Source organism: Bufo bufo, chromosome 3 (genome assembly GCF_905171765.1).
Source record: "Bufo bufo chromosome 3, aBufBuf1.1, whole genome shotgun sequence".
Classification (NCBI taxonomy): domain Eukaryota; kingdom Metazoa; phylum Chordata; class Amphibia; order Anura; family Bufonidae; genus Bufo; species Bufo bufo.
In genome coordinates, this window is record NC_053391.1 from 188,904,630 (window position 1) to 188,930,356 (window position 25,727).

Here is a 25,727-nt window from a genome sequence, read left to right on the forward strand (position 1 = left end):
AAACGAGCAGTGTATAATGTGATGGAAAAATGAATTAAGCCAGCAAAGAAGGCAATATGGACAATCACAATACATTAGTAAGTGGCATGTATTAACTTTGTCTACATGATAAATGCCATTTTGCTGAAGTGAGACAACCCCTTTAAGGTGTCCATACATATTAGTTAGATGTTGGGTGCTGGATGAACAGCAGTTGAGCAAAGAAACATCTGGTGATTAAACATTCTGCGGACACGGCCATACACATATTAGTCCGTATGGACCGTTAGGGTCTATTCACACATCCGTGTGTGTTTTGCAGGTCCACGGATCTACGGATCCGCAAAACACGGACACCGGCAATGTGCGTTCCGAATTTGCGGACCGCACATCGCCGGCACTTAATAGAAAATGCCTAATCTTATCTGCAATTGCGGATCCGGGCAGCACATCGTTCGGCCCCATAGAAATAAATGGGTCCGCAATTGCGTTCCGCAAAATGAGGAAGAGAATTGCGGACGTGTGAATGGACCCTTATAGTTGTTCAAACTCGCCATACATGTTCAATGAAACCGGGGCGATGGATGAAAGATCTTTCTGGCAACTTTCTTTTAAAGAAACATCTTTTGCCCACAAACAATCTTTCTTTGGATGTAAGATCTTTCGTCTGAATACCGGACGAGAATATGACTTAAGGAGGTAAGATCTTCTCAGACCACCATACCACCCCGTTTTCCCCTATCCCAATAAAACACATAGTCCGTAATTCTTGGTGGAAAAGGCCATAGCAACCGTTTATTAAAACAGCACTAATAATCAACATCATTTACAAAACCATACATTAATATATTTCAATCAATAAATACAAAACATATCAATACAATGTGCAAACATTTAACTTCTGCGGAAGGATCCTAGAAGGCAACCCTAGCAAGCTGCGATCTTCACTCCACCCATCTTTCCTTTACCCTCGGCCGCACTCGCCGACCCAAGGGCACCAAATCCTCCAAAACCATATATTCCACTACCCCTGTAGGCCTTTTTAGCCCAACAGGAGCCCCCAGCTTTCAGCTTACCGAACCACATGGATGCATGTTCCAACGTGTCATGCACCTACTAAACATAGTATTGCCTTCCAGGACCCCCCGTTAACCTGCCCTATGCTATGACAAATTGAAAAACATGATAACTTACAACAAGGGCGGGAGGGTGGGCAACTCTCAAACGAATAATGACCTCCGGTGCCGCCCCTCCCCCTCTACCCAGCATATAAACGGCCCGCGAAAACTGACGCAACACCCCTTACTCCTCCCCGGCCCAGCTCCACCCCCCCCCATGAAAATTAACCCTATCCTAGTCTGCTACTTACCCCTCAGTCAACTATCACTGCGCTACGCCTGCGCCTCGCTCCGTTGTCCTGATGACTTAAGGAGGTAAGATCTTCTCAGACCACCATACCACCCCGTTTTCCCCTATCCCAATAAAACACATAGTCCGTAATTCTTGGTGGAAAAGGCCATAGCAACCGTTTATTAAAACAGCACTAATAATCAACATCATTTACAAAACCATACATTAATATATTTCAATCAATAAATACAAAACATATCAATACAATGTGCAAACATTTAACTTCTGCGGAAGGATCCTAGAAGGCAACCCTAGCAAGCTGCGATCTTCACTCCACCCATCTTTCCTTTACCCTCGGCCGCACTCGCTGACCCAAGGGCACCAAATCCTCCAAAACCATATATTCCACTACCCCTGTAGGCCTTTTTAGCCCAACAGGAGCCCCCAGCTTTCAGCTTACCGAACCACATGGATGCATGTTCCAACGTGTCATGCACCTACTAAACATAGTATTGCCTTCCAGGACCCCCCGTTAACCTGCCATCGACGACCATAGGAGACACCTCACCTATGGACGTCCCGCCACACCCTGTACGCTGACTCCAGGCCATCCTGAAGCCCCAGCGCCCACAAATCCGTGCCGATCTCATTAAGATGCACCCCATCCGACCTGAGGAATTGAGGCGAAGCCACCTCCAACTCCCTGTGCCGAACCACAAAACCACCCTGCCGCCGAACGAAGCGCCCCACTTCCTTATTCAATTTTGCTCGGGCCTTGTTGATTCGGTCCACTGACCTCGCAAAACGCCACGCGCTCCTCGCTACCACCTCCGACCACACAACCAACAAATCCGGGAACTCCTCCATCAGACGCAACAGATCCAATTTGATGTCCCTAATGACATCCCTCGAGCGACGAACACCTAAGTCATTCCCACCCACATGCAAAACAACAATGTCCGGGCACCTGTCCAAGGAGGCAAAAGCATGGAATTCAGGCAACACGCGCCCCCACAACATACCCCGCAAACCTATCCACCGGACCTGCAACTCGTCCGGCTGGAAACCTAACTGCCGACCGCTCCTCCGCACATCAGCTCTCAACGCACCCCAGTATACATAGGAATGACCGAAAATCCACGCCAAACAAGAACGCGAACCTGAAAACAAACAAAAGAAACAAACAGTGACCCAACAGGCTATTAATGATTCACTGACACACAGATCCCCCACGCAACACACCTATATCACAACATGTGCGGGCGAATATAAGAACGAAAACACGCAGACTCCCACCGGCCAATCCGCATAATGACATCTTCACCCAAACCCCATCTGGCAGCCTCCGTCGCCGCGCCAATACGAAAAGAATGTGACGCAAACTCACTCGCCACATAACCTGCCGCTGTCAAACACTTCCGGAAGACCGCCACAAACTGATAACGCGACAAAGCCGAGCCATCCGCATGAACCAGCAACACATCCCCCCCACTCGGCCGAAGCAACAAAAAATCCTCCAAACAACGCACAGGACACACCACAGAACCCGGCAGAGGCCGCAACACAATGCACACACCCCTACCCACCTGGTCCGTTTTGGACTTCCGCAAAACACACCGCAAACCCCCTTCATAAACACTTACATCCTCCCGCAACAAGCCACCCCACCGCACACGACTAGCAGCCACCAGTTCCGAAACCCGAAATGCCCCAAAGAAAGCCAAGGAAAAAGCTGCTCTAAACAAACACACCTCATACCAAGACTTACACACGCTCCCCGCCCGATCCCACAACAACTGCAAAATCTGAAAAGAAACAGGACGACGGGAATCCTTCCTCACCACACTGCGACGATACCCTTTTAACGCCTGCCGCACCAAAAAACTCCGGGATACATCCGCCAAACCCCTCATTCGCAACCAAAAGGCTACCGCCGCCACCCTCTTAGCCGCCACCGAAAAAGATAAACCATCGCTAAACGACATTCCCACAAAATAAACCAGCAACGAGTGAAAATCCTCCACCCCTCTGCAACCCCCCACCTGCTCCATCAAACGTTCCCACTGCGACCACACCAAAGAATAAGCCGACCACGTACTGCTACTCATGGACCGCTGCACCAGATCTAACGAGACCCCAAGGCCACGCTCCAGAGCCACTGAGGACACCGCAGACCCGTCATCTCCGCGCCCGGAACCAAGCTGCGAAAACGATCCCACTGAAAACGAGAAAGAGCATCAGCGATGGAATTATCAACCCCAGGTACATGAACTGCTACAAAACACGCATTCAACTTCAGACCGTTCAAAACCAAATGACGAAGTAAACGCACCACCGGGGGCGAATTTGCCGACTGACTATTCACCGCCTGCACCACCCCTAAATTGTCACAGCAAAAACGCACCCGCTTATTCCTCAACAAATCCCCCCACAACTCAGTAGCCAAAACGATAGGGAACAATTCCAACAAGGCCAAGTTCCCAAGGAAACCAGCAACCCTCCACTCCTCAGGCCAAGCCCCCGCACTCCACTGTCCCTGACAAAAAGCCCCATAACCACACGAACCAGACGCATCCGTAAACAACTCCAAGTCCACATTAAAAACGGGCGACTCCATCCACACCGAACGGCCGTTAAACTCCCTTAAAAAACTCTCCCATACCTCCAAATCTGCACGCACTTCCGCCGACAACCGCACAAAATGAAACGGGGCCTTCACACCAGCGGTGGCCATAGACAAGCGTCTACAAAAAACGCGACCCATAGGCAAAATCCTACAGGCAAAATTCAACTTTCCCAACACGGACTGTACCCGTCTAAGCTGCGCCTTCCTAGCATTCCGCAGCCAACCCACTTCACAACGTAAGTCCTCCACCTTATCCAAAGGCAAACGACACTCCATAGCCACGCTGTCAATCTCAATACCCAAGAACTTCACCAATGTAGCCGGACCCTCCGTTTTCTCACGCGCCAACGGAACCCCAAAACTCGCAGACAATCGCTCCATGGTATGCAACAAAACCGAACACACCCTGGACCCTGCCGGCCCTAAAAACAAAAAATCATCAAGGTAATGCAGCACAGAACTCCATCCCGCCTCCTGCCGCACTACCCATTCCAAAAAAGAACTAAACGTTTCAAACAACGAGCACGAGATCGCACATCCCATAGGCAAACAACAATCCACAAAAAACTGCCCATCCCATTTAAAACCAAGCAAACGAAAACTATCCGGGTGAATAGGTAGCAAGCGAAACGCCGCCTCGATATCCGTCTTTGCTAACAATGCACCCTGCCCAAAACGACGCACCCACCGAACCGCCTCATCAAATGACGTATAAGACACAGAGCATAACTCATCGTCAATCCCATCATTCACAGAACACCCCGCCGGGTAAGACAAATCATGAATAAGCCGAAATTTGCCAGGCTCCTTCTTCGGGACCAACCCCAAAGGCGAAACCCACAAATCCGGCAACGGACAATCGAGAAAAGGGCCCACCACCCTCCCGGCTGACACCTCCTTCGCAATTTTTTCGGAAACCACCTCCGGCCGCTGCAATGCCGAGGACAAATTACGCACCGCAACCCCCACTCCTACTGCCGAACATGGAATCCTAAAGCCATCCCGAAACCCCGCCAACAATAAAGCTGCCGCCTCCCTATTTGGATATGTCTCTAGAAAGGGCCCCATCACGTCCACCCTCACCGGGGTCACCCCTCTTCTGCGCAGCCTCAAATCCCTTCCCCCTACCACGCTTGAAGCACCGCGCAAAACTGTGGGCACCGCCACAACCGGAGCACTCATGTTTAAACCGACATTCCGACAGGTACTTGCAGTGACCCTCATTGAACTGCCAGCAACAACCTCTCCTGACTCCTCCTGCTGTCTCTGACGCCGAGGAACCCCCGGCTGCCCCACGAAAGGGCTGGCTCACCCCTTTTGGCGCCGTCATCAAACGCATCCACAGACCTATGTCCTTATGGTCCCACCGAATGCTAGGCCTGACCGCCTTCCTCTGACGAAACTGCTCATCATACCTGAGCCACGCCACACCTCCATACGTCCGATACGCCTCCCCTATCGCGTCCATGTAGCAAAAAAGAGCCGAACAATACTCCGGCGCCTTTTCACCCACCACACTAGCCAGAATAGCAAAGGCTTGCAACCAATTCAAAAAGGTACGTGGAATCAGCCTATATCTCCGCTTCTCCTCCTCCTCCTTCTTACTCTCATCTGGCTTCACCCTATCCAATTGAAACTTGTCCAACGGAAGCAACGAAAATATCTCCACATACTCGTCCTTCCAAATCTTCTCCCTGACCTCAGCCTTCAAGTGAGCCCCCAACGGCCCCTCAAAGCACACATAAACTTCACCCTTAGCAGCATCCGCCAGCCTAACATCCTCCCCAGCACCTTGACTACCTCCACTCCGACAACTGCTACCGCCGACGTCCCCCCCCCGACTGCAGGAGAGCCCCCCACACCAGCCGCAACCAACCGCTCACCGTCCACAACCGCAGGCGCAGCAGCCCATACTGCAGCCGGAGACGACACAGCCCCAGATTTCCAATGAGACAACAAAGTCCACATACCCGCCAATAACTCCCGCGCTAACCCGTCCTCACCAGCCTGCACCCCCCCCACCCCCACTCCAGAATCTCGCCCCGACGTCCTCTCACCTGGCTGTCCCTGGGGCGTCCTCCCAGCAGCCGCCGACCGCACCGTAGCACCACTCTGCGATGATTCCACCGACACTCTGGACGTAGAGGGACATGCGCCGACTGCATCACCCGTCTGATCCTCGGTCTCCCACGCCTCCTGGCTGACTTCTCCGTCTTCTAGCGCCTGTTCCTCCACGAAACCCCCGCCATAGTCCAAGTGGCGTGGCTGCGACACGATCACCTCCCCGCAGGCAGGCCCACCTCCCGGCGGCCGCAGACTCTGGTCGTCTTCCCCTTCAATATCACTAAACTCCGGCTCCACGGATGTCCCACCGTGAGCCGCAAATGCACGTCCCTCAGAAACAGTGTCTAACCGCTGCACTGGGGATGAAGCAAGGCCCAGGCCCCCAGCCAGCGTGCTCATCTGTACGTTGCTGCCTGGCACACAAGTACCAGCAGGTGGCGATAGTCCCGATCTCACACTCTGCAGCTGCGCAGTAGACCCAGGCCTCCAGCCGGAAGACCGAGACCGTGACGCTGCCGGCAACCTTCTGGCTGATTCCACCGCCGCTGGGCCCCTGCGAGCCGAACGCACAGCCGCAACATCCGCACTTCCTGCCTCCACGCCACCGCCAACTGCCAGCACCAGCCGCGATGCCTCCCGCCTCGTCCGGATGGAAGTATTCGCCGCCCGGCCCTCACCTGGGGTAAGTGAAGCCGCGTCCTCCCGCCTGCTCCTCAAACGACCACCGCCAGACACCTGGGCACTGCTACTACGCCGGGCCGCGCACACCGGGCCCCGACTAACAGCCCTGCCGACTCCGCTCACTGGCACCCTAACCGGCGACCGCGACCTACCACCGCTGCGCAAATCGCATGCGACCGCTCTACGCTGCGACGGATTCCTTCCGCTGCGACGGCCGGCAGAAGCACTTGCTGCAGCCGGCGCCAGCGGAGGGTTCCTAGCAGGGCTCCTAAGTTGACGCCGCGCTCGAGGGGTCACCTCCGGGCTCAAACGCTCCGGCGGTACCGACCGCCTAGCCCTCACTCTCCTACCCGCAACTGCCGGAGGCACAGTAGGTGTCCCCCCAGCCGCTTGCAAACTACTGACCAGCCACTCTGAACCGTGTCGCTCTGCTGCTGCCCGCACTGCCACCAGCAATTCCTCTAAAGACGCTAAGCTCGCCATGCCCCAAACGCTCGCCTGCACACCGCAACTCTCAAACGAATAATGACCTCCGGTGCCGCCCCTCCCCCTCTACCCAGCATATAAACGGCCCGCGAAAACTGACGCAACACCCCTTACTCCTCCCCGGCCCAGCTCCACCCCCCCCCATGAAAATTAACCCTATCCTGGTCTGCTACTTACCCCTCAGTCAACTATCACTGCGCTACGCCTGCGCCTCGCTCCGTTGTCCTGATTATAGATGGCCAACTTCTTTTCAGATGATAATGGTCTGTCATCGGTTGGATAAAACCATTGTTCCTTGTGAGATTTCACCTGACAAGCGATTGTTTTTGTTGAAGTCATCCTTTTGATCAACTTTAGACTAATATGTATGGCCACCTTTAGAGTAAATGTTCAGTATTTGTGAGAGTATTTGTCAGGTGTACTTAGCTATTATCTAGAGTAGACATTGATATAGACCTGTGCCAGGTGTTGACAAAAGCAAATATACATTCCAAGGTAAACAGATAATGTAGGCCTAACTGGAAATGAATGAGTACTTTGTTTTAGACAAACAGTAATGCAGTGTTAGACGCAATAACCCTTACTAATAGTGACTTACATGTGCTTTAAACATATTTTGGCAGCATTCTGCACTGCCTTTTCCTCATAGTCAGTGACTGTGTGGACTCTTTCTCTTGTAAAACCTCTCAGCTTTTGACACAAGAGGAATACTTATCCAATCAGCCATTGTATTTTACATGGCTTCTGCTCTCCTTGTTATTTTATCCGTCTATAGTAACAAGTAACTGTCAGATCACTTTCCTCCACCCATCTCTCCCAGTGTGTGGAAATTAGTACTCTCTCCCCCCCCCCCCAAAAAAAAAAAGAAAAAAAAAAAAAAAGATAGAAAGAAATCTGTGCCTCTGGTGCCACCAGTTGTAAGGTAGTTATCCTAAGTGAACATTTGACCTTGAAAATAGGCCTTGAGACATAAATTTGTATTATTGCCAAGCCAGTACCTCAGTTTCTCATTGTGTGCCGACATGCCTGATTTAATCCATGCTTGAAGCTGTTTAGCTGATCTCATCTAGTCTCTATTCATATAGTCACGCTAAGAGGCTCGGACTGGCCCACATGGGTACAGGTGAATCCCCCGGTGGGCCGCTGAGCAAGGGGGGCCCCTAGTCTCCCACCCCCTGCACAAGTGGCACATAACACAGTAGACTTCCTGCACTGCATACATATATACAATGTACCGCACCTCAACTATCCTATGTTCATATGAAAAAAAATGATAGATTATTAAAGAAACTCCTCGGTTTATTATTATAGACACGACCAGAGCTGAGATGAGTTCTAGGTATAGAGGAAAGTTAGCCAGTGTCCTATTTTCCCCTGGACCTACTGTGAGGAATATGGATTAATATTTACTGTCAGCCATGTCCTCACATCCCCATTTGCTGACAGATAGTGGAGGGCCCTGCTTCAAAGCCCCCAACCCTGATTGTCATTTGATTTACCTCTTGGTAGGTTCATCAGTATACATGCCGAATAAGTTTCCACCCCCCCCCCAGCCATCTGAGTGTCAGCTGGCAAGGAAGAAAGCCCCAGGGGGTCCAGGCTTTAAGGAGGCCCCAGGTGGAGAAAGTCACGCCTCAGTCCACCAGTTTGGAGCCAAGCTAAATCCTGCAGGAAAACGCCCAGCTGGGGGTATCAGCCCTTGCCCAGGATCAATGAGACCTCCCAGACATGTTGGCACCTACCTTTCATAAGGAATTATGAATCGCCTGGCCATAGCAGGCGCAAACCGGATACATATTTGTGTCCCGGTGGCCACGATGTACGTGCCCATGGTCTTTGTTTAATGGGACGAGGTCAGGGGAGGGAGATATCCATATCTTCCCATAGAAACCACATAACGGTATCAGGTTTGGACTCTACTTGTAGCCGGAACCCAGGCAGGTCCGTTGCTCCCAGAACCATCTCCCTGTGACCCTCTGGTCTGAAGCTATGAACCCTAAAGTGTTTTGTGGGTCATTTGCTGCCAGCCCAGAAGAGGGGGAGTGGACCCTCCCTGAGGCTACAGGTTAAAAGGCTTGTGCCAGTAAGCGGCCGTGTCTTTCTCTGAAGAAGGGTCACATCTTACAAATGTGTTTAGAGGGACCCAGGAACTAGCTGAGATCACGGCCCTTCATGTGGACTCCAGTAAAGAACATCTCACAACCAAAAGGAATTTTAATCTTACCAGGTAACTGACTTTTACTCTGCTTAACCCTGTTGTACCCATATAACCCGTATCTGTAACCTCAGACCACTGTGTATATTCTCTGTGTATATTGTGTTAAAACTAGTGTGCCCTTATGGCGATTAAATATATAATTTAATCTTGTGCTTTCTTGCATCTCGATCACGAATCCCTACGTCCGTGTTTTGGCCTAGTTATAAGCTACCGCGGGTTGGTTTCTGACCCTATATAATCCCCTTAGCGGACCGGGCTTATATCAAACGAGAAGCTGGTGGCAGATTTCCCGGGTTGAGACAGTGCTGTTTTCACTGCGGCAGTGAAAAGGCTCTCTCAGCTTGTTGCCTCTCTGTGCCCGTGTGGACAGGAGGTGTGTGTGTAAACTGTACTAACCTGACCTTACCTGCTCCTCCCGGAGGGCGTAACGTCACGTTTTTGGTAACCAGGGACAATACTGTGTCTCTTGAGCTCGACGTAGTCAAGCGGGCACGAGGTGTGGTATTCGTCACACCTACCTTCTCAAATTTGCTTCAGGGACCCCCATATTTAATCATCTGGTAGCATCTTGCCGCTGTATGAGCAGGTAATATTTGAATGTATCTGTACAGTGGGCTCACAACATTTTCTTTCCTCGTGGGCCCTAGGCACCGCAGTGCAGTCCGACACTGCACGCTAATAACCACAAAGACAGCAATCTTCACCCTGTCGCAGCATTCTATGAAAATTGCAGATTGACATGACATGATGATATATAAAGGTTAAAAGCATATATTGTGTACTACTAGGCATTCTTTAATTCTGGGCATTGTAGTTCACTGAAATCAACAGTGAAGGGGCAGATACTGTGTGCAGAGGATTTGGCCTTTTCCTAAGACAAATTCTGCAGCTTCTATGGAGCCTTGTTCTACTTATATCTGGAATATTTGCAATTGCCAGTTCATATGGTCATAACTCCGAGCTCCTACGTTTAGCCACACAGCTATGGATTGCAAGCCACTGATTCAGGACCACTGTCCTAATGGATGCTTACACATAATAAAATATTGTCTCCCATGTATGGTATATGCTCAATGTCTCCAGATTTGGGAAAGCATTGGTCTATAAATACATTGATGTAGGAAAAGTCTTATTGTGCTGGCACTTAATACCTGTCCATATTGACCATGCTGTGCCAGGATACATTTCAACTTGCTTTCAAGGTTGTGCCTCCCTGAGCGACATACTCCACACATTCTAGACCTGTCTAGACGTTTTGAGGTTGTGGATATGACTGTCAATGGTTTAACCAAAAGTAGAAATGTGAATGATGTTTGGGATGCTTTATTCACACTGCTACTTCTTTTTGTGCAGAATCTTGCCTGTGTCCATGTCCTGTTCTGCAGCTCATTGCTCCTATCCCCTCCTATCTCTATAGACTTCTGTGGTATGATTTAATGTGATCCTTCAGTGAGCAGGCACCCCATCCTGTCTCTCAAGACAGAGTTATAACAGAATTCAGGGAGAAAGTTAGTTTAGAAAAGGAGAGGGATGAGTAAATCCGAACTTTACAGGTTCAGGTGTGGTGCTCAGGTGGTGAGGAAATTCTGTTATGGATTCCGTTATAAACATTTTCAAGTTGAACCGTTAGAAGATGCCCCTGATCCTGCCGCCGCACTTTCCCCTCCTGTAACACCAGAATACAATGCATGTTAACTAATATGTCTCCTTCAGTTACATCTATGTGTGATGCCTCTAATGGTTTGGATAGTGAGAGTTGTAGTGCACCATCCTCTATCACTAACACCAGTGGGTTAAAATTTATTGAGATGATTCACTGCAATTCCCTTCAAACCATGTTGCATAATGAGCCTGGTCATATTAACTCCTCAAGAGACTTCAGGACCTCTAATAAAGATTTCTATCCAATACAATCCCGATCTGCAGCACTAGATAAATATCAGGAATTAGTAGAAAAAGACCTATGCCTCTTATTTGATGCCATAGGGTCCAATAGTCATTCCAATATGACTCCGGCAGAGAGAGCTGCACTTCGGGATCTAAGGGATAGAAAGGACATCATAATAAGGGAAGCTGACAAAGGCGGAGCAGTAGTTACTTGGATAGGGGTCTGTACAAACAGCTCGTCACAATTATGTTGCATGACACACAGGTTTATACTCGATTATCTGGTGATCCTCTTATATCTTTTCAATTAAAAATAAGGAATATCTTGGAACTAGGAGTATCATCTGGGTGTCTCAGCAGTAAAGAAAAAGATTACATTCTTGTGGAGCATCCGGTAATTCTGATCTTTCATGCACTGCCGGAGATCCACAAGAATGTCTTTCCTCCCCCTCTCAGGCCCATTGTTGCTGGGATTGGATCCTATTCTGAACGTTTCTCAGAATGGGTAGACTCCCTCCTCCAACCCCTGGTTCCGCTGATTCCTGGATTCATACAGGACTCACGTTCTTTACTACAGGCCTTTTCTGGTTTTGAATGGAGGGAGGATTTTGTGTGGATCACAGCAGACATCAAGTCTTTATACACCAACATTCCACACAATTTAGCCCTTACATCCCTAAGTTGGTTTCTTAACCATTACAGTACTTACACTCCTGAACTCAGGGAATACATCACCTCAGTTGTGGTCGTGGCTAAAATACGAACTTGGGCAGTGTGCCTGCCTTGAACCTAAACCGGCTGGGGTGTGCCTGGAGCTGGGTACGAGAGCAGCCTAAAAGGGGGCTGCCCTAAAAGAGGACCCTTGGAATAAAGGGAATGGGTGGGTGGGTCCATGAACCGGAACGCCTACTAAGGTGAGGGAAGAGGGGGCTTATAAAGGCTCAAGCCCCTCCCACAAATGCAGGCTGAACTTCAGCCTTACCAACTTGTGGTCGTGGCTAAAATACGAACTTGGGCAGTGTGCCTGCCTTGAACCTAAACCAGCTGGGGTGTGCCTGGAGCCGGGTACGAGAGCAGCCTAAAAGGGGCCAAAAAGGAAACCAAGATAGTTAAGTACAAGACTTTATTACCTTATAATACCAGTGACCGAAAACGCCAGCGAAATCTCCACCTGGGGGTTAGGTATGTATCTGGTGAAGCAAGACGAACGCCACCTTCCCATCTTTCGGATGACATGGGCGGGGACCCCCTGCCGGGAAGTCGCGGATGCCGCTCCAATGGAATGGCCGGATATAGCGCCGGGGTCAAACCGCAAGCCAGCAGCAACCGTGCGGATGTGGCTGATGAACTGCGCTGCGGTGAGAGCGCCATCAAGATGTGGTAGTAGAGGGCTATGAGGGGGAGCATCCTGGATGGCGAGCATGAGCTGGCCAAACACCTGTACCGGGCACCATCTATTACCAGTCGGAAAAAACTCAACCTCCACTGGGGGACCTGTTTGGCTAGTTTTGGTGGAAACTAACTTCAGCGTGTAATGGTCTTGATTCCGCACCAACTGTTCTCTGTGCAGACTGCACCATCCTGCCACACTGCAAGTGAACTCGCCTGGCCTAAGGAAGCCGTAAAAGCCCAAATACATAGCTGCTTTAAAGACCAAGCTGGAGAAGGGCCCAAAAGGAGCACCATCCAGGGCTGAAGACAACCTCCGGAACATCTCCCCAGTGACGCCCTGTCTACGGGACGGGGGATTGGCCCTACCCTTCTGGACCCCTCGCAAGGTGGCCTTAATCGCGTGCGCAGAAAAAATGGAGCCACCCCCTGGGTTGAGGAGCATGGTGTGGTGTTGGACGCCCGCCAGGTACAACTTAATGGTATTGTAGGAGAGATGTAACTGGTGATGACAATGGGCAATGAAGGCCATGATGTAAGGAATGTCCGCCAGGCCACCCTGCGGGTGCAGACGCGAAAACTCCTGGAAGGTTCTTAGGCCTGAAAGATAGTTCCTGGCCGTATTGGGGGCGAGGGACTGCTGCGCCAGGTCTCTTGCTGAAGAGACGAGCATGCCTAGTCCATTGTCAGGGAACTGAAAGCCGGGGTGGGATATCTGAGCGGCTCGGCCTCCGGCATGACCTGAAAAAAAGAGGGTGAAATTAAACCGGGATAGTGCGTCAGCCGCCACATTTTGCTGACCCGGAATGTGGCTACAATGCACATGAAAGTTGTGTGACAGGGCCAGCCAAACCAGCTGGCGCAATAGTGCCATGATTTTGGGGGACTTGGCCCTGCCCTTGGCTAAGATGTCGACCAAGGCCTGATTGTCCGTCACGAACATCACTGGCAAGTTAGCCCAGAGGTGACCCCATGCCTGAGCAGCTGCGACAATGGGGTACAACTCCAACAGGGAGGAGGTGCGGATGGACTCGGCATCCTCTAGGACTGAAATGGGCCAATGGTCAGCTAGCCAATGGGGACCCCAAATGGCCGCGTAACCGCAGGATGCAGCGGCGTCTGAAAAAATAGTCGGGCAGGAGGGTGACCACGGAGACACAAAGAAGGAGACGCCGTTCCATCAGGACAGGAACAATTCCCACATGGCCAGGTCTGCCATGGCCTGGCCGTCCAACCGGATGACGCTGTCCTGCTCGGGCGCTGAGGGAAGAAGCTGGAGCAGCCTCGACACGAAAGTCCTCCCCTGGGGCATGATCCTAGAGGCAAAATTGAGCCAGCCCAGAAGAGATTGCAACTCGACTCTAGTGAGGCACCCCGTGGAAGCCGCCTGGGAAATGACCTCCCGACACTGAGCGACTTTCTCTTCCAGGAGGCTGGCCTGCAATAGAACCGAATCCAGGTTGATGTCCAGGAATGAGACCCTCGTGGCGAGACCCTCCGTCTTGGACTCCGCGACCGGAACAGCCAGACTGGCGAACATCTCCAGGAGGACGATGAGAATGCCAGACCTGCCCTGCGGGTCTTCCACGACCAGAAAGTCATCGAGGTAGTGGATGACTGACCGGAGGCCATCGTGATGGACCAAGATCCAATGTAGCGCTTTGGCCAGTTGGTCGAATAACCAGGGGCTACTCTTGGATCCAAACGTGAGTCTGTTGGCGAAAAAATATTGACTGGCCCACTCGATGCCGTAGAACTGCCACAACTGAGGTTGGATGGGAAGGAGCTTGAACGCATCGGCGATGTCAACCTTTGCCAACCAAGCGCCCCTACCATGCAACAGGATGGCCTGAATTGCGTCGTCCACTGAGGAGTAACGCATGGCAAATTCCTCTGAGGGAATCAGGGAATTGAGGCTAGGAATTCCGGAAACATGAGGGGTGGACAGGTCATAAATCAACCTTTTTTATTGGTATTTTTTTTGGATACCAAGCCGATGGGATTGATGCGCCATGAAGCAAACGGGATGAGTGGGAAAGGGCCTATGAGAAACCCTTAAGCCACCTCAGACTGGAGCAACTCGCTAGTTGCTGGAGGGTCCGAGTGGCGGACAGCAGATTCCTGCCTTCCCAGGGAACCTGTGGCAGCGTGATGAGCCCTGTGTGGAACCCCTGCCGGAAGCCTACAGGAACGCCACGAAGTCCTGATCATGGTGATCCTGAAGGAGAGCCGCCAAGAGGTCCACGTTGACGTCGGCTAGTCAGGACCCTTTAGCAGACTTTTTGGGGCAGGCGGATCGCGGATGGGCCCTGAAGCACAGGGAACAGACGTGGAGGGATCTGCAGCTGGCATAAGAGCACCCTCCTGAGTTGAAATTATTGCAGACCTGGCTTCTTCCCAAGTAGACAATGGGTCTGCCCAGTTTGTCAGTGGAGGGGTTGGACGGTAGAGACCCGGAGGTAACCAGGAGGGCCCTGTCCTGAGACGGGTGGGCGCTATTCGGGCACCATTCAGATGAGTGAAAAATGAATTGACACGTCGCACAGTTGGGTGCCCTGAGGCCAGCGAAGTGACGACAGAAGAGCTCAGTGTCAATTAAGGACCAGCTGGTGACATACTGGAACTGTGCCAACGCTGCCGCTGCCTTAGCCGAAAAGGAACGATGGTAGTTGTAGAAGGCCGAACCACCATACTTGTGACCCAGGTCAGTGACCAGGTACAAGTAGCTGTCCAGCTCTTCTCTCCTCTCCGTAATACTGACTCCCACGGATCCGTCTGCATTATAGTTTGAAAAAAAAAATAAGTCTGAAAGTAGCCTGAACGGATCCGTCCAGACTTTACATTGAAAGTCAATGGGGGACGGATCCGTTTGAAGATTGAGCCATATGGTGTCATCTTCAAGCGGATCCGTCCCCATTGACTTCCATTGTAGGTCTGGACGGATCCGCTTGCCTCCGCATGGCCAGGCGGACACCCGAACGCTGCAAGCAGCGTTCAGGTGTCTGCTCGCTGAGCGGAGGCTGAACGCTGGCAGACTGATGCATTCTCAGCGGATCCGCGTCCACTGAGAATGCATTAGGGCTGGACGGTTGCGTTCGGGCCGCTTGTGAGCCCCTTCAAACGGAGCTCACGAGCGGACACCCGAACGCAGGTGTGAAAGTAGCCTTACAAGAGCCGCAACGTCTCAGCTGCCAGTCTGCATTTTGCGGTTTTGCATGCAGGGGATATATCTGGCCTAAGAGTGCAAGGTATGGAAAGAGTCTTTTTACCACCGAGAGGGGGGGACCACAGAAGGAAACTCCTTAACCGCCTCACGTCCGCCCATAGGATATAAACGTCCTATGGGTGGACGTCTATTTCTGACAGCACGTTTTAAAACGTCCTGTCAGAAATAGCAGCTGCACGCTAATCGTGCAGCTGCTGATCGGGTTGCCCGCTGTCAGTGACAGCAGGGCAACCCTAAGACAAGGCAGGGACAGTTCCCAGGTGTCCCTGCCTTCACGATCGCTGCAGACACAGCGCTCACCGAGCGCTGTGTCTGCAGAGAAGGAAGCGCTGTGCGCTTCCTGTTCCGGCCCGGCTGTCATGTGACCGCCGTGACCGGAGAGTGCAGGAGCTGTGTGAGGTCTCTCAGAGACCTCGATCAGCCCTGCTGTGAGGCTGTACAGCGCAGGATTGCTGCTGTACAGCCTCTATAGGGGTGCATTTGTCCTGTAACTGGGGCTACTATCTCAGCCCCAGTTACAGGAGAAATCAACTGTGAAAAAAAAAAGAAAAAGTGAAGCAAATGTCCCCCAGAGGTCTTGTATGACCTTATGGGGGACAAAAGTGTAAAAAAAAATAAAAAAAATAAAGGGTTGAAAAAATAAAATAAAATAAAGTTTCACATGTAAAAAAAAAAAAAGTTCCCAAGTTAGGAATAAAAAAAAAAAATTAAAATAGAAAAAATAAAGTAAAATAGACATATTTAGTATTGCCGCGTCCGTAAAAACCAGCTCTATAAAAATATCACATGACCTAACCCCTCGGGTGAACACCGTAAAAAAAAAAAAAAAAAAACGGTGTCAAAACAAGCAATTTTTGTCACGTTGCATCACAAAAGGTGCAACACCAAGTGATCAAAAACGCGTATGTCCCACAAAATGGTACCAATAAAACCGTCACCTCATCCCGCAAAAAATGAGCCCCTACATAAGAAAATCTCTCAAAAAATAGAAAAACTATAGCTCTCAGAACATGGACACATTAAAACATAATTTTTTGGTTTCAAAAATGCTATTATTGTGTAAAACTTTAATAAATGAGAAAAAGTATACATATTAGGTATCGCCACGTCCGTAACAATCTGCTCTATAAAAATGTCACTTGACTGAACCCCTAAGGTGAACGCTGTAAAAATAAATAAATAGAAACTGTGCTAAAACAACCAATTTTTTGGTCACCTTGCCCCATAAAGTGTTATATTGAATGATCAAAAAATCATATGTACCCAAAAATAGTACTAATAAAACTGGCACCTTATCCCCTAGTTTCCAAAATGGGGTCACTTCTTGGGAGTTTCTACTGTAAGGGTGCATCAGGGGGCTTCAAATGGGACATGGCATCTAAAAACCATGTGGAGTTCCTTTCCTTCTGCGCCCTGCCGTGTGCCCATACAGCAGTTTACGACCACATGTGGGGTGTTTCTGTAAACCGCAGAATCTGGGTAATAAATATTGAGTTTTGTTTGGCTGTTAACCATCGATGTGTTAGAGAAAAAAATTGATTAAAATGGAAAATCTGCCAAAAAAGTGAAATTTAAAAATTTGATCTCCATTTTCCTTTAATTCTTGTGGAACGCCTAAAGGGTTAACAAAGTTTGTAAAATCGGTTTTGAATACCTTGAGGGGTGTAGTTTCTACAATGGGGTCATTTATGGGGGTATCCACTATGTAGGCCCCACAAAGTGACTTCAGACCTGAACTGGTCCTTATAAAGTGGGTTTTGGCAATTTTCTTAAAAATTTGAAGAATTGCTTCTAAACTTCTAAGCCTTCTAACGTCCTAAAAAAATAAAATGACATTTCCAAAATGATGCCAACATAAAGTAGACATATGGGGAATGTTAAATAATAAATATTTTATGAGGTATCACTTTCTGTTTTAAAAGCAGAGAAATTGAAATTTAGAAAATTGCGATTTTTTTTAAATTTTTGGGTAAATTTGGGATTTTTTCATAAATAAAGGTGAAATATTTTGACTCAAATTTATGACTATCATGAAGTACAATGTGTCACGAGAAAACAATCTCTGAATGACTTGGATAAATAAAGGCGTTCCAAAGTTATTACCACATAAAGTGAGATATGTCCGTTTTGCAAAATTTGGCCTGGTCAGGAAGGGGGCAAAGGGCCCAGATGGGAAGTGGTTAATAGAGAGGCCTTCTGGATCTTCCAACTGGGATCCCGCCAGCCAGAGGGTCTTAATAAACGTCATGACCTTATTTTGCAATACTGAATGTGCCGTTATTTTTTGACCTGTGTACTTATTCCTGTCTACGTTCTTGTTTTTGTATCTGTATTGATATTTATATTTACTTGCTCAAATATCCATGAACACATTGCTCCCTATTATTATTATTTTAATCATTAAGCCATACTTTGTATCTTTTAACTGAGGACATTGCGGGACCTCCCTCTGATACCTGCCTCTCCCAGGTGATATTCATCAGTCTGCGATTGGACAGGTATTTATCAGAGGGGGCTCCCATTGCATTTTTGTGTTTGTCATGAAGAAGGACCCTTATGTTGTAGAGGTCTGAAACGCGTCACTGCACACACCTTGTCGTACGAAAATTTTAAAACCGCTGGAATAAAAGAGTCATCTATTTGCACCCGAGCAGAGCTGGACTTCTTCTTTTTTCTATTGGATTCTATACATTCCCGCATCCAGGTGCGGTGTCCGTGCCCAGAGGGTGTTGTGTAGCAGATGAGAGCTGCCTTACGCTTGATTCTTTAATGAATTTTTGTCACATATTGCCCATGCTTGGAATTGAAAATGAAACTGCAAATGAAAGTATTTAATTTTATTTTTAATTTTGGCATGGATTTTACACACGTGGGTTGAAAATGAAATGGCAAATAGGTATTTGTATTTCAATTTTATATTTTACATTTTCAATTTACCTTCCATAGCATTGAACCACTAAGAAAACGTTACAAGGGTACATATACCTTTTAAGACAAAACTGGCTTGTTTTGATTCTTGGAAATCTGTATAATTATAATAAACCATCATAACTGCAATAGATTAAAACTAAATTGACTTCTCACTTAGCTAACTATTGCAACTGCTTTGAAATCAATCCTTCACTTTGAAAGGGTTTTCCAACCCCCACAGAAAAGTTAGTTATGGCCACAAAAGTGTTCAGCCTAAAGAAACAAGGCTTCTTATTTACCGGCACTCCATTCCAGCCCTGAGGGTCACATATCCACTGCCTGTCGTCCACAGGACTGGATCAAAGACCCAGTGAAGTGATTTGGTTTCTTTAGGCTGAGCACTTCCAGGACCATAATAAAAATTACTGTAGGGTTCAGAAAACCCCTTTAAAGCAGGGGTTGGCAACCCCAGGCACACATGTCATGTTCTATTGGCACGCAGAAAGGGCGGAAAGACTTTTCAGTCCTATCACCACTTGTTAGTAGCGCCACCGCTGCACTGTAACTTAAAAGAAAAAACTTTAGGTGCAAGGCACATCTGCGAGAACCGCCATGGGGGGTGAGCTTTCATTGTCATTACTGTGAGGGGTGACCAATTTTTGGGGCACCAATATATAGGGGACCCCCCACCAACCATGCATTATTGACAGGGGAGGGGAAGGGCAGCACTTAGTCATTTAAAATGACTGAGTGAAGGCTGCCCCCCCTCAATGTTGTCGGTAAGTATAGGTTTTTGGGCGGTCCACCATATACTGGTCTATTCAGTGGATTCAGAGGAGCAGTGATATACCCCGCACATCACTTGAAACATCCAGAGAAAATGCACAGTCGCTTTTCATGTGTTGGAAACCACTTGCAGAGAAATTAGAATGTTTGAAGAAGAATGCATTTGCACGACAGTCTTTGGATCAACATCTTTGTGCGAGCAGATCTTTTTCCTCAAGAAGCAGGATTAATGCAGACCACTCCAAGGTCTGTGTCCAGCTCAAAGTCACCACATATGAACCACAGCTGGATCTTCTTTGGAAAGAAAGTCATGGACAAGGGCAGGGTCGGACTGACCCACCAGAGTACCAGAGGGTCATCTGGTGGGCTCAAGCTCTGACAATAATGGACTTCTAATAAAACAAGGCCCTTAAGGTCCTGTATGCCCAGGGGGAGGGGATCAGAATTATTTCCTCTGGTGGGCCCAATGGACTTCAGTCCGACACTGGACAAGGGTCACATTGAATGGTAAGTTTAACAGATTTTTGGGGACTTACCTGTATTGCACGGCACACTAAGCACTTCAGCTTTGATTTTTTTTTTTTTTATTGACCCTCTGTATAAAAAAGGTTGCTGATCCCTGCTTTAAAGCTTACCTGTACTTTAACAAAAAGTTTGATATATCACAGTGACATTATCAAAGGTTTTGATCGATGGGAGCCCGAGAGCTGAGACCCCTATGATCTCTAAGACAAGAAGAAAGAAGCGCTAAGTTAAGTGCTGTCTCTCCTCGCTGATGAAAACAGGCTCCGTAAAAAGGCTATGAGCTCATGTCAAGTCCATCTCCTGCAATGAGCAGAGACAATACTCTGTGTATCACTATGACATATCAAACATTTTATGCAGTGATTTAATGTAGCTAAGTTCTTATTTCAGTTAAGTACAAGGTACCAAATAGACTTGAGGATAAGTTTGAGTCTTTGGTGGGTTAAATAGATATCAGCCACACTCTGGCTGTACTGACAATCAGAAGTGTAGAGAGCTGTCACTGCTTAAACATACGGTTGGTTCCACCAGAGGTGACAGCTCTTGTCTTTTCCTCTGCTATCAGAAATGCTAGACTTGTGACTTGAGAATATGTTTTAGTATAAAGTGGGGGGAAGACAGGACTAGTCTGCCAGGATTTTTAAAATATGTGTCAGTGTTAGGCCTCATGCACACGACAGTATTTTTTCACGGTCCGCAAAACGGGGTTCCGTTGTTCCGTGATCCGTTTCCGTTTTTTTTTTCGTGTGTCTTCCTTGATTTTTGGAGGATCACCGGACATGAAAAGTGAAAAAAAAATCTAAGTCAAGTTTGCCTTGAAAATTATAGGAAAAAAACGGACACGGATCACGGACGCGGATGACAATCTTGTGTGCCTCCGTGTTTTTTCACGGACCCATTGACTTGAATGGGTCCGTGAACCGTTGTCCGTGAAAAAAATAGGACAGGTCCTATTTTTTTCACGGACTGGAAACACGGATCCCGGACGCGGATGACAAACGGTGCATTTTCCGACAACGGCCGTGTGCATGAGGCCTTAGGCCCATTATTCTGTTCTGATTCATGAACATTTGAAGCTATTTTTCTATTAGAGTGCTTCAAATCACAGATATAGGGTTAAAAGATAAAACTTTATTGAGTTGCAGATACCACTAGAAGGGGCATGAGAGCTTACTGCATACTGTTTATGCTTCCAGTTCAATGTGTAAGGCCAGGCTCACATTACATTTTAACCCTTGACCTGACTTTTGGTCAGGGTTATATGTTTGAATACACAAAAGCAGGTATTCAAACATTTGCCACAATGGGTACATTGACTTTAATGGTTCAGATGGCGTTCAATAAATTCATCTTTGGACTCCATTGGACCTGCTTTATGTTTGTTTCCTCCTTATTTGCCGGACAGAATAGCATGGTAGAATATACTATTCTGTCTGACAAAAAAAGCTGAAAAAAAATTAAATTCAGTTTTAATGGAGTCCAAAGATGAAAGCTTTGAGTGCTGTTTGACAGGGTAAAAAGGTTGTCCCAGAGTTTAATACTGATGACTTGTCCTAAGCATAGGTCATCAATATCGATTGGTGGAGTATTGACTCCTGACACCCCTGTCTATCAGCTGTTCGAAGACATCGCAGAACTCTTGTGAGCACTGTGGACTCTTCCTAGGCCAGTGACATCATATTCATTGGTCACATGGGCTAGGGGCAGCTCAGTCCGATTCAAGTGAATCTGGATGAACTGCAATACCAAGAACAGCCACTATTCAATGGACAATGCTGTGCTTTTTAAGCTGCGAGGAGGCTGCAGTGCTTACTGAAGCTTCACAGCCTCTTCAAAAAACTGATTGGAGGTAGTGACAGGAATTGGGCCCCCACCGATCACATACTGACCATGTCTTTAATACTGATCACTTATCTTCCAGATAGGTCATCAGTATTAAACATTTGGACAACAACCCTTTTAAAGTGAATGTACCCATCAAATTATAGGATTGAATACTGCTTTTGGGTATTCAAACGTATACCTCTGACAGAAAGAGAAGGTAAAGGGGGGTTTAAAACATAATGTGAACTCAAGTTGTTTGCAAGAAGCTCCTAAGCTACAGTACCTCTACTGGTAAGAATAGAAAAATCTTTTTTTTTTGCCAGGTACGTTTGATTATACAAAGAAGGGAACAATTATTTAATGAACTAGATCAACAGCAGAGATGAGCGAATTTCTCAAAAATTTGATTCGGTCGGTTTGCTGAATTTTTTGGAATTCATTTGTGGCGAATCGCGATAAAAAACAGCTATTTCCTGGCTGTGGTGAGCCTGTATAGTGGTGTAGAACACTGTGCCTTGCAGTAACACGCATAGGGAGTCTGCTGTGGTAGTGAAACAATACTGTGAATCAGTATGACAAGCACATGACAGGCGTCGCTCTTAGAATCACTGCACACTTCACTTCTTTGGGCAGTTATGGGGCCAAAACTGACCAAATAACTCAAGTGTGAACTCAGTCTTACAGGTCAATGTTAGCGTCAGGTATAAAGAACTGTGCAGATACCCAAGATCCTACTATAGCGTGAAAGAGCGCACTTCTTTTACACCGTCGTCAGCTGATTCCACATAGATGTCTGCAGAACCTGTTCTATTAAACACTTATACAAGTAGAGCCCCCCTGACAGAGTGGAGAGGGTGTCAGCAGTAAGTTTGTGTTGACGTCACTGATTATTTTGCCCTTATTCTGATCCGTCAGAACAATAACTCTCCAAAAAACGGATCCTGTCTGTTGAGCATCTACCTTCACTCAGTCAGAATTTGGTCAGTAATCCATCAGTATTGCTAACGGAAAAAAAAACAGGAGTTGATCCAATACAGAGATAACACGAGAATAGAATATTTGCATGTCTTCTGTGTTTTGTACCCACTCCTGCTTTTGGCTACCAAATAATAAGCCAATTCTGATGGGACCATACAGGCCTTACAGCTGCTACACAGACAAGTTGTGTGTCTCATTTTTCCTTCCTTCTGACAGATCAGAAGAAGGGTCAAATAAATGATGATGTCAACCAGTTCAAAAAGGCAAAATAATGGCCCAGTCATGAAGTGGAGAGGGTGGGAACAGCATGAGAATTCCACAGAGTGGCCCTATGACATAGTGTGGAGGTGGCAGCAGCATCAGGAGACCACAGAGTGGCAAGGTGACATGGCATGGAGGTAGCAGCAACATCAAGATACCACAGAGTGGCACAATGACAGAGTGTGGAGGTGGCAGCAGCAGCATGAGGAGGCCACATAGTGACAAGGTGACATAGTGTTGAGGTGGCAGCAGCATCAGGAGACCACAGAGTGGCAAGGTGACATAGTGTGGAGGTGGCAGCAGCATCAAGAGACCACAGAGTGACCCGGTGACAGAGTGGGGAGGTGGGTGGCACTAACAGTACCTACGACGATGGTGGGTGTAAGAAGGAGCACTTAGCATCAGATGTGTGGCAACAGGCGGGTGGCAGCATCAGAATAGTAGCTGAGGCAGGTAGCCAGAAGAAACCGATCTCTTTTGTCAAGTTTTGGGTGAGGCAGCATGGACGATCTAATCTGATGCATCAGGCATTTGTGGGTGGAAATCCTGGCTGATCCACGTCTGATTCTTGACAAAGGTCATTCTTTCCACATTTTTGGGTGGACAGGTGAGTTGTCCTAAACACCCGCTCTGTTGCCACACTACTGGCCGGGCAGGACAGCTTTTCCAGGGCAAACTCGGCCAGTTGCGGCCACAAATCCAGTTTGGCTGCCCAGTAGCCCAGCGGATCTTCAATGACAGGCTGCTGCTGATGGAGCTGGTACTGCTCCTGCCACCCCACCCCTCCCCAGAAGCCATGGCAGTGGAACGTCAGCGCAGAGGACCCCCCCCCCCCGGTCAGACCTGCGAGAGGATGGACGATGGCGCAGATAGGCAGCAGCCAACTGACTACATAGGATGTCTCTATAGTAGTTCAGTTGGTCCTCCCTCTCAGCGGGTGTAAAAAAGGCCCCCATTTTGAACCAGTAGCAAGGGACTAACATGGTGGAGAGCCAGTAGTCATCCCTCTGCCGAATGGTGACAATTTGACTGTCACTACACAAGCAAGTGAGCATGCATAGGACCATTTGCGCAAGTGACTCAGAGGGACTTGCTGCCTCCATCTCCACTGCATACTGCCATGGTGTGTCTGGGTTATCTGCCTCATCTTCCTCATCTCCCTCTTGCTCCTCTGGCTGCTCCTGCTCCTCCTCTCCTGTCACCTGTGTAGAAAAACCATCCATTTCGCTACACATTGCTTGTGCTCAAATGTCCTCCTCCTCCTCCTCCTCCAGTCCCCTTACCAGCCTGATTTACCAGCATCTTTACCAGGATATGAATCAGTGGAATGATGTTGTTCATTCCGTAGTCCTGGCGACTGACAAATAAAGTGGCCTCCTCAAAGGGCACGAGCAAACAGCAGGTGTCACGCATGAGCGCATGAGCTGCCACTGGCTAACATTGAAGTTACACATGGGAGTACCTCTGTCCGCCTGTCTAATCAAGAAATCGTTTATGGCCTCTCTCTGTTCGTACAGTCGGTCCAACATATGGAGGGTGGAATTCCAATGGGTGGAATCGTCACATATCAGCCTATGTTGGGGGACGCCATTCTGCGCCGCTGTAGCTCAAGGAGGGTGTGCTTGGCGGTGTACGAGTGACTGAAGTGCATGCAAAGTTTCCTGGCCATTTTTAGGATGTCTTGCAGATGGGTGGAAGACTTCAGGAAACGCTTGACAACCAGATTGAACACGGGCTCAATGCAGGGCGCATGGCTCAGCAATCCTTGATGCAGCGCCGACACCATGTTCTTCCAGTTGTCGGTCACCATGGTCCCGATTTTGAGTTGTCACAGAGACAGCCAGGATTCGAGTTCTTGATGAAGCATGCAGAGCAGTTCCTCCTTTGTGTGATTCAGTTCGCCCAGGCAAACTAGGTGCAGAACAGCGTGAAACCACCGTGCCCTGCACATGTGGTATGCTGGTGGGGCACTGTGAATTGTCCCTGCAGTGGAGGTTGAGGACAAGGTGGAGGATGAGGGGGCAGAAGCGGACATTGTCGCAGGACCAGCGGCGTGAGAAAGTGGAGGCGGAAGTGGCGTCACCTGGCCAAGTTGCTGGTTTGGCTGGGCAGGAACCACATTTACCCAGTGGGCCGTAAAGGACATATATTGTCCTTGACCGTAGTTACAGCTCCACACATCGGCATTGCCGTGTACTTTGGCAGACACTGACAGGCTCAAGGACTGGCCCACCTTCTGTTCTACATATGTATGCAGGGCTGGTACTGCCTTTTTGGCAAAGAAATGACGGCTTGGGACTCTCCACCTCGGCTCTCGTGCAAGCTATCAGTTCTTTGAAAGATGCAGAGTCCACCCAGGGACTCCTTGGTCAGGAGCACGTTCAGCTTCTGCGCCGTTGGATGAGTGCACGCATACTGTTGTCTCTTGGCAATCGCTTCGGTGATCGATTGCTGACGGAATGACTGACTAGGAGGAGCAGGAGCATCAGGACCAGCAGATGATAGGAAGGACAGCTTCCTTCGGCTGAGGTGGTGAA